Source organism: Crocuta crocuta, unplaced genomic scaffold (genome assembly GCF_008692635.1).
Source record: "Crocuta crocuta isolate KB4526 unplaced genomic scaffold, BGI_CrCroc_1.0 scaffold365, whole genome shotgun sequence".
Taxonomy (NCBI): Eukaryota; Metazoa; Chordata; class Mammalia; order Carnivora; family Hyaenidae; genus Crocuta; species Crocuta crocuta.
In genome coordinates, this window is record NW_027533268.1 from 37926 (window position 1) to 51484 (window position 13559).

Consider the following 13559-nt stretch of genomic DNA (forward strand, 5'->3'; position numbering starts at 1 on the left):
CGGGCTGAGCTGCTGCCTGAGGATAACTCGGTTCCGACCTATGTTTGTGACCGCCCAGACTAACTTGAAGGAAGGCTTTTATTCTGTAGAATTCCTTATTATTCGTATTTTCCTACACCGACACGAGGAATCATCGAGCACAATAAAAATGGCGGCAGCCGCTTTACCATGGTAACAGGTAAGTCATTTGGTAACACCCTTGGCACTTTCATTTTAGTTCCGCGCTGTTAGGAAATGAAGTGCTTGGTCCCGCCCCAGCGGCGTGCCCGTTATTTTGCAAAAGCTGGAGTGTGCGGTGCAGTATGAGGAAAGAGTCGCGGCACTCTAGAGAATGAGAGAATGAGGGAGCGCTCACCTTCAAGGCGGCAACATAGCTGAGGATAGGAAGAGGTAAAGGGAGAACAGATCCCTGTCTGCTGTTATGTAGTCCCTGGGCTCTCTGTGCTTGGTGGTGGTGAGAGAGCGAAGTGGCAGAGGGCGTGGGCAAGTGGGGGTATAAGAAAAGATCATTGACTGTTGGTACTCAACAAGCGGCTAAAGCATAATTTGAACTCAGATCGCTTTGGCTCATAGACTGAATGCTTAGCTGCTGTAGCGATTGCCTCCTAGAATAACGAAGGGAATATGAATGGCTCCAATTTTATTACCATTTTTGGAAAAGAACTTCGAGCATTTGACCTGGTGATGGTGGGTCAATGGCTCATAACAATGAACCACCCAAGAATATGTTGAGGCACCTGTAGCCAGGGGCTTGTTGTCCTGCCATCAATCATTTGTGGAGAAAGGATTGTTGGTTCTTTCACTTAATCAACCAGCCAGCCCTACTCTACCGGTTATAAAAGAGGTGTGTGCAAGGGATGTTTCCTAAACTTTTGCTTTTGTATATTTGGGTTTCATTTATAGGCCGTGTGCTGGTGACCCCAGCCTCAGTGCCTGCTGTCCCTTCGAGTCTTTTTCCTTCACTGCAACACTCCCGGAGTGACATATATCTTTAGCCAATAGGCTATAGCAAAATAAAGACAGAAGGGAGAGTGTCTGATGCTGTTGTAGGTGTTATGACTGAACTTCAGTTAACACAACAATATAGGTGCAGTATGAAGAGGTAGAGGGGAAAACTAGGAAAGATGCAGTTCTACACAAGTGGGACTATATATAGTGTAAGTGTTATTTATGGTCTTTGCACAGAAGAGAAAGGGTACATGGTGGAGAATCAAAGAATTTGGGAAACCACAGTCAAGATTTGTGGGCGTTGGCAGAAAGTTTTGTCAAAAAATCTTGAGTTCTTAGTCTTGTGGATGAGAATCTTGGATAAGGTATAAGTGAAGCAAGCAAAAACATTCAAGAATGTGAGGACATAGAGACTTGGCCATAGAAGGTCAAAATAACAAGGCTGGATTAAGTACTACTTCATGCTTCATGCTTGACATACATTTAAAGCTCCCCAAAGAGCCATGGAATAAAAATCCCTCGTTGGTCCAACAGGGACTATCTGAAAAGGCAGCAATTCCTGAGTATACGTTACATTGCATGAAAAAGATTTCAGGGGCGCCTGGGTGGCTCAGTTGGTTGAGTGTCCAGCTTCAGCTCGGTCATGATATCGTGTTTCATGAGTTCGAGCCCTGCATCAGGCCCTGTGCTGACAGCTCAGAGCCTGGAGCCTGCTTCAGATTCAGCATTTCCCTTCTCTGTCTGCCCCTTCACTGGTTGTGTTCTCTCTCTGTTTCTCAAAAATAAATAAACATAATAAAAAGATTTTAGATGGCTCTGTAGCATTACCCACGTTAGGAGAAATTCTTAGTGAGCAGCACCTGTAATAGCTAAAGATACTTGGGGCTTTCAGACAGCACCTAAATGCTGACACAGATTTTGCTCAGTATCTGGTTGTAGTTTCCAATTGGATTGCTCTCCAGAAAGAAATATCATTCTAAGTTTTGCACTACTGCATTATCACACTGGTTCTGCAGCAATATATGAGTACTTGAGGGTTCAGCTCTGAAGCTACAATATAGAGAATTGTGCAGTCCATCAAAGCTGATCATTGTGGTCTTTTGATTTTAGCATTTTCATTTTTATTATCTATTTACTTTTATTCTCAATTGATGCTCAATGACGACATTTCCTCTATTTGTTTCCTAGAATCCAGAAGGTTCAAGATTATTCACCTGCTTAAGGGCTGCCTTATGACCTACATTGCTTGGTAGTGGGCCAGGGAGTTAGGTGGTCAGCTGAACTGGAGGAAGATTTTCCTTGTTCTTGGCAATGGCATGGTAACCTCTTGCTGCTGAATGAGGACTGCTTCCAAACCAAGCATTGAGGAAAGCTGGGTAAGAGGAAGAAGTCTCTGAGTTTTTTCTTTATAATCCAATCAGGCTTGTCTAAAATTTATGTCTTTTGGGGGGCTTGTTCTGTTTCAGAGCCAGAACTGTGGAAGACTGTTGTATTGACATGTAGAATCCAGGGTTTAGCAAAAGGAAGGTGGCTATCACTGTACCACACTTAAAGTGCAACAGGGTGCTGCTGGGTGAGCATGGCCAGATGTAACATGTGGGTAATGGTATCAGGTTGGGGTAAACAGGGTGATAATGATTAAAAAATGCTAGTATTTGTGAAGCACTGTATAGGTTGCAGAGCTTTTCTACATTGTATAGGTTGCAGAGCTTTTCTACATAGATTGTACTTGAGTCTCACAAAACCGGGAAGATTGCTTTAGTGTGCTCTATGTATTTGTTATTGTGGCAAAGTATATGTAACAAAATTTACCATTTTAATCATTTTTAAGTGTACAAATTAGTGACATTAAGTATATTCACATTGTGCAACCATCATCATTATCCATTTCCAGAACTTCTTTATTTTCCCAAACAGAAACTCCATACCGTTAAACATTAATGCCCCATTCTCACTTCCCACCAGCCCATGGCAGCCATCATGCTACTCTTTGTGTCCATAAATTTGACTACTTTAGGTACCTCATGTATAAGGCATCCTAACACTGTTTTTCCTTTTGTAACTGGCTTATTTCACTTAGCATAGTGTCTTCAAGGTTCATCCGTGTTGTAGCATGTGCCAGAATTTCCTTCCGTTTTAAGGCTGAATAATATTCCATTGTCTGTACATACCAAAATTTGTTTATCCATTCATCCTTTTATGGACACTTGGGTCACTTCCATCTTTTGGCTATTGTGAATAATGTTGCTATGAACATGGGACTACAAATATGTATTTTATTTGAGTTCCTGCTTTAAATTGTTTTGGATATATATCCAGAAGTACAATTACTAGGTCATATGGTAATTCTATGGTTTAATTTTTTGAGGAACTACCATACCATTTGCCAAAGAGGCTGCACCATTTTATATTCCCATCAGCAAGGCATAGGGGTTCCCATTTTATCCTCACCAATATTTATTATTTGCTTATTTCTTTTTGGAGTAATAGCCAACCCAATAGGTGTGAAGTGGTATTCCATTGTGGTTTTGATTTGCATTTCACTACTACATTGGAAAACCTACTGTTCTCTCCAGAGTGTCTCCTTTATTTTCACTCAGAACACTTTACTTCTCACATTTCTGGTTGCCAAATTGTGGAAGTTTTTCCCCATAGCAAGCAATTGTCTACAACACTAGCTGGGTGTCCTACAATTTAACTCAATTTTGACACTTGGAGATAGTGTCAGATTCCCACAGGTTAAGGGCTCAATCCCACAAGACTGCCCCCACCCCACTTCAGATGGCAGTTGCGAGTTTAAGTTGTCACTTATGCTTCTGACTGATTGGCTATAAACTTGGGTTCAGTTAATTTGCTAGGGCAGCTCACAGACCTCAGGAAAACAATTGCTATTATTTACTAGTTTATTAAAGGATATGATAAAGGAGACAGATGAACAGCCATGTGAAGAGACTCATAGGGTGAGGTCTGGGAAGGTCCTGAGTGCAGGAGCTTCTGTCCTTGTGGAGTTGGGATGTGTGACCCTATTCAGATATGGATGTGTTCACCTATCTGGAAGCTCTGTAAACTCCCTATCTACTTTTGGGATTTTTATGAAGACTTCATCTCTTAGGCAAGATCAGTCATTAACTCCGTTTCCAGCCTCACTTACCCCTCTGGGGGATGGGGGTGGTGGGGCTGACAATTCCAACACCTAATTACAGCTTGGTTATTTGGTGACCAGTCCCCATCCAGGAGGCCACCCAGGGTTGCCTCATTATGGCAAAAGATGCTCCTAATGTTCTTACCACTTCAGAATTTACAAGGGACATAGGAGCCCTATATCAGGGATAGCGCCAAAGACCAAAGATTAGAATAAGAGACACTCCTTGTGCTTTTATCACTTCAAAACTCTAAGAGTCTTAGGAGTTCTAAATGGTGAGCAGGTGCAGAGACCTGTATGTGTATTTTCTATTATCTCCTACCTATTGATGAGTGAGGTTGAACATCTTTTCATGTGTTATTGGCCACTTATATATCTTTTCTGGAGAAATGTATATTTGAGTCATTTTTTATTTTTTTAATTTAATGTTTAGTTAGAATATAGTGCAGTATTAGTTTCAGGAGGAGACTTAAGTGATTTGTCACATACAATACCCAGTGCTCATCATAACAAGTACCCTCTGTAATATCCATCACCCATCTAGCCCATTCCTCACCCACCTTTCATCAACCCTCAGTTTGTTCTCTATCATTAAGAGTCTTTTGGGGGGCGCCTGGGTGACTCAGTCAGTTAAGCGTCCGACTTCAGCTCAGGTCATGATCTCATGGTTCGTGGGTTTGAGCCCTGTGTCGGGCTCTGTGCTGACAGCTAGCTCAGAGCCTGGAGCCTGTTTCAGATTCTGTGTCTCCCTCTGTCTCTGACCCTCCCCTGCTCATGCTGTCTCTAAAAAAATAAATAAAACATTAAAAAAAAATTTTAAATAAATATTTAAAAAAGAGTCTTTTTGGCTTGTTTCCCTCTCTCATCTTCCCTTCTCCCTTCCCATATGTTCATCTGTTTTGTTTCTTAAATTCCACATATGAGTGAAATCATACAATATTTGTCTTTCTCTGATTGACTTACTTCGCTTAGCATAATACATTCTAGCTCCACTCACGTCATTGCAAATCCCAAGATTTATTCTATTTTGATGGCTGAGTAATATCCCATTGTATATATCCACCACATCTGCTTTACCCATTTATCAGTCAGTGGACATTTGGGCTCTCTTCATATTTTTGGCCCTTGTTGATAATGCTTCCAAAACATTGGGGTGCATGTACACCCTCAAATTAGTATTTTTGTATTCTTTGGGTAAATACCTAATAGTGCAATTGCTGGATTGTAGGGTAGTTCTATTTTTAGTTTTTTGAGGAACCTCCATAATGTTCTCCAGAATGGCTGCACTAGTTTGTGTTCCTACCAACAGTGCAAGACAGATCTCCTTTCTCTGCATCCTTGCCAACACCTGTTGTTTATTGGGTTGTTAATTTTAGCCATTCTGACAGGTGTGAGGTGGTAGCTCATTGTGATTTTGATTTGTATTTCCCTGATGATGAGTGATATTGAGCATATTTCATGTGTTGGTTAGCCATCTAGACATCTTTAGAAAAAAGTCTATTCATGTCTTCTACCCATTTTTCTTACTTTCTCTTTCTTTTTTTTTTTTCCATTTTGAGAGAAAGAGACTGTGAGCGGAGGTGGGGGTGCACAGAGAGGGGAAGAGAGAGAATCTCAACCAGGGTCCATGCTGTCATCATGGAGCCTGATATGGGGCTCATTCTTATGACCATGAGATCAAAGCCTGAGTGGAAATCAGGAGTCAGACACATAACTGACTGAGCCACCCCAGCGCCCCTGCCTATTTCTTAACTGAGTTATTTGCATTTTGGATGTTTTGATAAGTTCTTTATAGATTTTGGATGCTATCCCTTTTCCAGGTATGTCATTTACAAACATCTTCTCTCATTCTGTAGACTGCTTTTTAGTTTTATTGTTTTTTTAGCTGTGCAGAAGCTATTTATCTTGATGAAGTCCTAATAGTGCATATTTGCTTTTGTTTACCTTGTCTCTGGTGACATGTCTAGTAGGAAGTTGTTCCAGCCAAAGTCAAAGAGGTTGCTGTCTGTGTTCTTCTCTAGAATTTTGATGGTTTTCTATCCCACATTTAGGTATTTCATCCATTTTTAATTAATTTTTGTGTATGGCATAAGAAAATGGTCCAATTTCATTCTGCATATTGCTGTCCAGTTTTTCCAAAACCATTTGTGGAAGAGACGGTCTTTTTTCCATTGGATGTTCTTTCCTGCTTTGTCGAAGATGAGTTGACCATATAGTTGTAGGTCCATTTCTGGATTTTCTATTCTGTTCCATTGATGTATATGTCTGTTTTTGTGCCAGTACTATATTGTCTTCATGACTAAAGCTTTGTAATAGAGCTTGAAATCTGGAATAATGAGACCTCTAGTTTAGTTTTTCTTTTTCAGAATTGCTTTGGCTATTTAGGGTATTTTGTGGTTCTTTTTAAAAATTTTCTTTAATGTTTTATTTATTTTTGAGAGAGAGGTAGAAGACAGAGCAAGGGAGGGTCAGAGAGAGAGGGAGACACAGAATATGAAGACAGGCTCCAGGCTCTGAGCTGTCAGCACAGAGCCCGACGCGGGGCTCGAACCCACGAACCATGAGATCATGACCTGAGCCAAAGTCAGACGCTCAACTTACTGAGCCACCCAGGCACCCTGGGTATTTTGTTGTTCTATACAAATTTTAGGATTGTTTGTTCTAGGTCTGTGAGAAATGCTGGTGGCATTTTGATAGGGATTGCATTAAATGTGTAGATTGCTTTGAATAGTATAGATATTTTAACAATTTGTTCCAATCCATGAACATGGAATACTTTTCCATTTCTTTGTATCCTCTTCAATTTCTTACATAAGCCTTCTATAGTTTTCAGAGTGCAGATCGTTTACCTCTTGGGTTAGGTTTATTCATAGGTATCTAATTGCTTTTGGTGTAATTGCCAATGGGATTGATTTCTTGATTTCATTTTCTGCTGCTTCATTATTGACGTATAGAAATGCAGTAGATTTCTGCATGTTGATTTTATATCCTGTGACTTTGCTAAATTCATGTATTACTTCTAGCAGTGTTTTGGTGGAGTCTTTTGAATTTTCTACATAGAGAAATCATTTCATCTGAAAATAGTGAAAGTTTGAATTCTTCCTTGCCAATTTGGATGCCTTAATAATTCTTTTTGTTGCTTGATTGCTGAGGCTAAGACTTTCAGTACTATGTTAAATAGTAATGGTGAGAGTGGACATCCNGTCCTGATTTTTATTATTTCTCTTCTCCTACTGGGTGTGGGGTGCTACTGTTGCTCTTCTTCTAGTTTCTTTAGGTGAGCTGTTAGATTTTGTACTTGTGCTTTTTCTAGTTTCTTCAAATAGGCCTGGAGTGCAATATACTTTCCTCTTAGGACTGCCTTTGATGCATACCATAGAGTTTGGATTGTTGTATTCTCATTTTCATTTGTTTCCATAGATTTTTAAATTTCTTCTCTAATTGCCTGATTGGCCCATTCCTTCTTTAGTGGGTATTCTTTAACCTCCTAGTTTTTGTAGGCTTTCCAGAGTTCGTCTTGTGATTGATTTGAAGTTTCATAGCATTGAGATCTGAAAGTGTGCCTGGTATGATCTCAATTCTTTTATATTTATTGAGGACTGCTTTATGTCCCAGTATATGATCTATCTTGGAGAATGTGCCATGTGCAGTTGAGAAAACAGTGAATTCCATGGCCTAAGGATATAGAGTTCTAAATCTCTGTCAAAATCATCTGGCCCAATGTGTCATTCAAGTGCATTGTGTCTTTATTGATTTTATGTCTTTTGAGCTATCCATTGCTATAAGTGGAGTATTAAAGTCCCCTGCTATTAGCACATACTTATCCATTAGATTGCTTCTGTTTGTGATTAATTGCTTTATATTTTTAGGTGCTCCCATATTTAGTGGATAGACATTTATAAATGTTAGCTCTTCCTGATGGATAGACCCTGTAATTATTATATACTGCTCTTCTTATCTCGTTACTGTCTTTAATTTAAAGTGCAGTTTGTCTGATATAAGTATAGCTACTCCAGCTTTCTTTTGACTTCCAGTAGCATGATAGATAGTTCTCCATCTCCTTACTTTCAATCTGAAGGTGTCCTCAGGTCTAAANCTCATGCTTGTGGTGTGTTCTAGCATCTTGCATTCCTTGCAATATTTCCCTCAGAGTCCCCCTCAGGATTTCTTGTAGGGCTGGTTTAGTGGTGACGAATTCTTTCCATTTTTGTTTATTTGGAAAGACTTTGATCTCTCCTTCTATTCTGAATGACAGAATTGCTGGATAGAGGATTCTTGGCTGCATATTTTTTCTGTTTATCACATTGAAGATCTCCTGTCATTCCATTCTGGCCTGCCAAGTTTCAGTAGATAGGTCTGTCCCTACTCTGATAGGTTTCCCTCTGTATGTTAGGGCCCTTTTATCCCTAGCCGCTTTCAAAATTTTCTCTTTGTCCTTATATTTTGCCAGTTTCACTATGATATGTCGTGCAGAAGATCGATTCAAGTTACGTCTGAGGAGAGTTCTCTGTGCCTCTTGAATTTCAACATCTACCTCCCTCCCCAGGTTCGGTAAGTTCTCTGCTATAATTTGTTCCAGGGCTCCTTCAGCACCTTTCCCTCTCTCTTCCTCTTCTGGGATTCCTATGATATGGATATTGTTCCGTTTGATTGTATCGCTGAGCTCTTGAACTCTTCTTTCATGCTGCTGGACCAGTTTATCTCTCTTTTTCTCAGCTTCCTCTTTTTCTATAATTGTATCTTCTAAATTACTTATTCTCCTCTCTGCCTCTTCAGTCCATGCATTGTATGCCTCCATTTTATCATGTATCTCATTTATAGCATTTTTTAATTCATCACAACTATTTTTGAGCTCCATAGTCTTTGTAGCAATAGTTTCTCTGATGTCTTCCATGCTTTTTTCAAGCCCAGCAATTAATTTTATGACTATTGTTCTAAATTGTTGTTCAGTTATATTGGTTATATCTGTTTTGAGGAGTTCTTTAGCTGTCAGTTCTTCCTGGAATTTGTTTGGAGGAGAGTTCTTCCGTTTCGTCATTTTGGTTAGCTTTCTATCTCTTATTAATTTTAAAAGCTTGTTGTGCACCCTGCCCCTGTGGGTTCTGCTGTTAAAGAGGGCTCTTTGACTGTTTAGGGCCTGTCCATTCAGTTAGTGTTCTTTGAATGCTGTCTTTTGGTTTCTCTTGTTAAGACTTTGGTTATTTTGTTTCCCTACTCGTAGTGGTATTTGGGACTCTCCACCGTGTGTACTTTGGCTTGTTTTTTGAGATAACCCTGGATAAAGAAAACAGACAACCACACAGTGAACAAAGGTACAGAAATGCACAGACCAATCCAGTAAATATTCAAACTTATGTAACATCTGGTTAAATCCTGATTCTTGTGTCCTCACTGCACAGATTTTGATTTAGCAGGCCAGGAGAGGGTACCTGGGGCCTGAGTTTCTAAGACAGATTCTGGTTTCGAATCAGGTGATTCTGATCATCTGGCAGATTTGGACATTTTGAGCTGGCAAACAATTTTCTGTTTCCAGCTACTGGGGAGAGGCCCAGTGCTCACGGGTCAAGGGAACCCAGATGTCAGTAGCTTGTTCCCACTGCATCCCCCCACAGCCATTGCCTGATACCCTGTGTTTTTTGATTGGAACATTTAGTCCATTTATATCCAGAATCATTATGAAAGATGTGAATTTAGTGGCATTGTTTTGCCTGTAGAGTTGGTGTTTCTGGTGATGTTCTCTGGTACTCTCTAGTCTTGCTGCTTTTGGTCTTTTTTTTTCCCCACTCAAAGAGTCTCCCTTAAAATTTCTTGCATGTCTGGTTTAGTGGTCATGAACTTACTTAGTGTTAGTGAGAAACTCATTATTTCTCTTTCTGTTCTGAATCATGGCCATTCTGGACAAAGACTTCTTGGCTGCATATTTCCCGCATTCAGCATATTGAATATATCCTGCCATTCCTTTCTGGCCTGCTAGGTTTCTGTGAACAGATCTGCTGTGAACATGATCTGTCTACCCTTGTAGGTTAAGGACTTTCTTTCCCTTGCTGCTTTCTTGATTCTTTCCTTGTCTGTAGTTTGTGAATTTGAATATCATATATCTTGTCAATGGGCAGCTTTTGTTGAAATTAGTGGGAGTTCTCTGTGCTTCTATTCTTCCCCAGATTAGGGAACTTTTCAGGTATAATTTGTTCAATAAAATGTCCCTTTTTCTCTCTCATAATTTTCTGGAACTCCTATGATATGAATGTTATTCCATTTTAGTCGCTGAGTTCTGTAATTCTACTGTTGTGATCCATGATTTCTTTTCCCTCTTCTTTTCAGCTTCATTATTTCTCACAATTTTTATTTTCTATATCACTGATTTGTTCCTCTGCTTCATCCATTTTTATTTTTATGGCCCATATTTCAATTTGATTCTTAGTTATAGCATTTTTAATTTTTGCCCAACTAGATTTTAGTTATCTTTGAAGTAAGGGATTCTCTAGTTTCCTCTATGTGTTTTTCAAGCCCAGCTATTATCTTATAATAATTGGTTTAAATTAGAATTCAAACATCTTATTTATGTCTGTATTGATTAAATCCCTGGCTGTGAGATTTACTTCCTATTCTTTCTTTTGGAGTGAATTTCTCCATCTTGTTATTTTGTCCAGAAAAGAAAAGAAGAAAGAATAAAAACAAACAAAAAACAACAAAAAAATTCTGTATGTCTTTTAGTCTGCTTGTTAACAGAATCTAGATCCAAAAACAAACAAATGAGTAAAATAAAATGAGAGTTAAAAAAATTAAAAATAAAGGAATTGAAATAAAAGAAATGAAGAAACAATAATTAAAAAATTGAAGAATGAAATCTAAAAAGAAGCTAGATCCTGTTTCCTCTAGAACTGAGACTTAGCAGCACTGTATGATAAGTAGACTTGACTCAAGTGAATTGTTTGTGCTGGTCTTCTAAGGGAGAGGCCTGTTGCACTGATTCTCGGGTGAACTTGCTCTAGTGGGGATACACCTGCAGGACTGCGGTGGGGGGTGTTAGTGTAAATTGTGCTTCCTAATCTGGGTACTTCCCTAATCTGAGTGCTTCCTGGCCAGCTAACTGGCGCTGTTTTGCTTCCTGAAGACTTTTAGTGCTGATGGTTGGAATGAATGTAGTGGTGCCCCTCTCTCTAGCCCTGGAGCTGGAAGTTCATGTACTGCTCTCTTCCCAGAAGAGCAACCAATCACCCCTCTTGTGTTCCTGGTTTCTGTCAGAACCCTGTGTTTACCCTACCTGTGTCCAAGCTTTTTTGTCTCAGTCACGAGACTGAGTTTCATCACCAAATTTTAGGGACTTCTGTGGCATGGACCTGGCTGTTCCTCTGGGGGAGCATCTTGGGGGCACTTTTGCCATTTGCCGGCCATGCAAGTAGCGTGGTTGCATAGCTGTGCAGCTGTTTTGAACTGTGCAGCCATTTGGAGTTAATGGTAAAACAGAGCAGAAAGCTGGTACACTGATTTGCTGCCCTCAGCCAGAATTCCAGTTCCTATGCCTGGAAACAAAACAGCACATTGGTGCCACCTGTCCTTCTTGTGACCCAATGTATCCTCAGATCACCTTGTCAGTCCTGGGATTTTGCCCCACTTCACTACCTGAGCACATTTGAGCCAGGCATATCCACCATGGTAGTGGACTTCTAAAAGTTCATATTTTGCACTCTACTACTCATGACAGCTTGCAGTAGCCTCCATAAGCAGGCTCCCTTCCTGCTGCTGTACCCAGAGTTATATCTCCCCTAAGTGAACTCTCACATCTCCTACCTTCCAAAACGTGGCTCTTTTTATACTTGTAGACTTGCAGTTTTTCTTCTCTCAGATCTCCGGTTGATGTCTTGGTTGTTCAGAATGATTTGCTATCTAGCTGTGTTCTAGGGAAAAGACCAGCTTAGGGTCCCTCTACACCTCCACCATCTTAACTCTTCCCCCTTTTCTATTTTTTAATTGGCTTGTGTTTTGTTCTTGAGTTGTGGTATTTTTTTAATAGTGGATACTTAACCCTTGTCAGATAATATAATTTGCAAATAATTTTCCCCACTTTGTATGTGTCCTTTTCTCTGTTGATAGTGTCCTTTGAAGCACAAAAGGTTTTAATTCTAATGGAGTCTAATTTATCTTTTTATTTGTTGCCTATTGCACCAAAGTGTCATATCTAAGAACTCTTTATCAAATCCAGTGTCATGAAACTTTTCTCCTATGTTTTCATCTAAGAGTTTCATAGGTTTAGCTGTTACATTTAGGTCTTTGATCTAACATCAGGTAATTTTTGTATATAGTTTAAAATTTTTTTACTGTTTGTTTATTTTTGAGAGAGAGAGACATAGTGCAAGCGGGGAGGGACAGAGAGAGAGGGAGACACAGAATCTAAAGCAGGCTCCAGGCTCTGAGGTGTCAGCACAGAGCCTGATGCATGGCTCAAACCCATGAACCATGAGATCATGACCTGAGCTGAAGTCAGGCGCTTAACTGACTGAGCCACCCAGGTGCTCCTTTTTTGTATATACTTTAGATAAGGGTTCAGCTTCATCCTTTTGCATGTGGATATCTAGTTGTCCCAACGCTATTTGTTGGAAAGACTGCTTTTTTCCAATTGAATGGTCTTGGCACCCTTGTTGAAAGTATTTGAACATAAATGTGAGAGTTTATTTCTCTGGGCTCTCTGTTCATTGATCTTCATGTTTGTCTTTATGCCAGTACCAAACTCTTTGGATTATTGTGGTTTTGTACTAAGTTTTGAAATAAAGAAGTGTGAGACCTCCAACTTTGTTCTTTTCCAAGATTATTGTGACCATTCACAATCCACTAAGATTCCATATGAATTTATGATGGATTTTTCTATCTCTGCAAAAATGTCATTGGGGTTTTACTAGGATTGCTTTGAATTTGTAGGTCACTTTCAGTGGTATTAGCATCGAAATAATATTGAATCTTCCAACTCATGAACATGAGACGTCTTTCTGTTTATTTATGTATTCCCTAATTTCTTTCAGAATCCTTTTGTAATTTTTAGCAATTAAAAAAATTAAATGTTTATTTGTTTTTGAGAGAGATAGAGAGAGAGACAGAGAGACAGGGAGTGAGCAGGGGCAGGGGCAGAGAGGGAGGGAGACACAGAATTGGAAGCAGCCTCCGGGCTCTGAGCTGTCCGCACAGAGCCCGATGCGGGGCTCAAACTCACAGACTGTGAGATCATGACCTGAGCTGAAGTCAGATGCTTAACCGACTGAGCCACCCAGGTACCCCTGTAGTTTTTAGCATTAAGGGCACTTCCTTTGTTAAGTTTACTTTTCTTAAAAAATGTCCACATGTAATTTTGTTGAGGTAAAGTTAGCATACAGTGTTATGAGTTTCAGCAATACAGTATAATGATTCAGCAATTATGTATATTACTCTTGCCATCAAAATAAGTTTACTCTTTTTTAAAAAAACATTTTTTTTTTTT

At 39.6% G+C, this 13559-nt stretch overlaps 1 long non-coding RNA gene across 1 annotated transcript in view; it reads left to right on the top strand.

The window, feature by feature from the left end:
• Positions 1–3: 3 nt before the first annotated feature.
• The window catches only part of LOC144218010 (uncharacterized), a 26388-nt gene continuing 12832 nt past the window's right edge, over positions 4–13559 (top strand). The window contains exons 1-3 of the long non-coding RNA XR_013331022.1: positions 4–178; positions 2137–2324; positions 8541–8641. This is a non-coding gene — a long non-coding RNA (uncharacterized LOC144218010). The remainder of the gene's footprint in view (positions 179–2136; positions 2325–8540; positions 8642–13559) is intronic.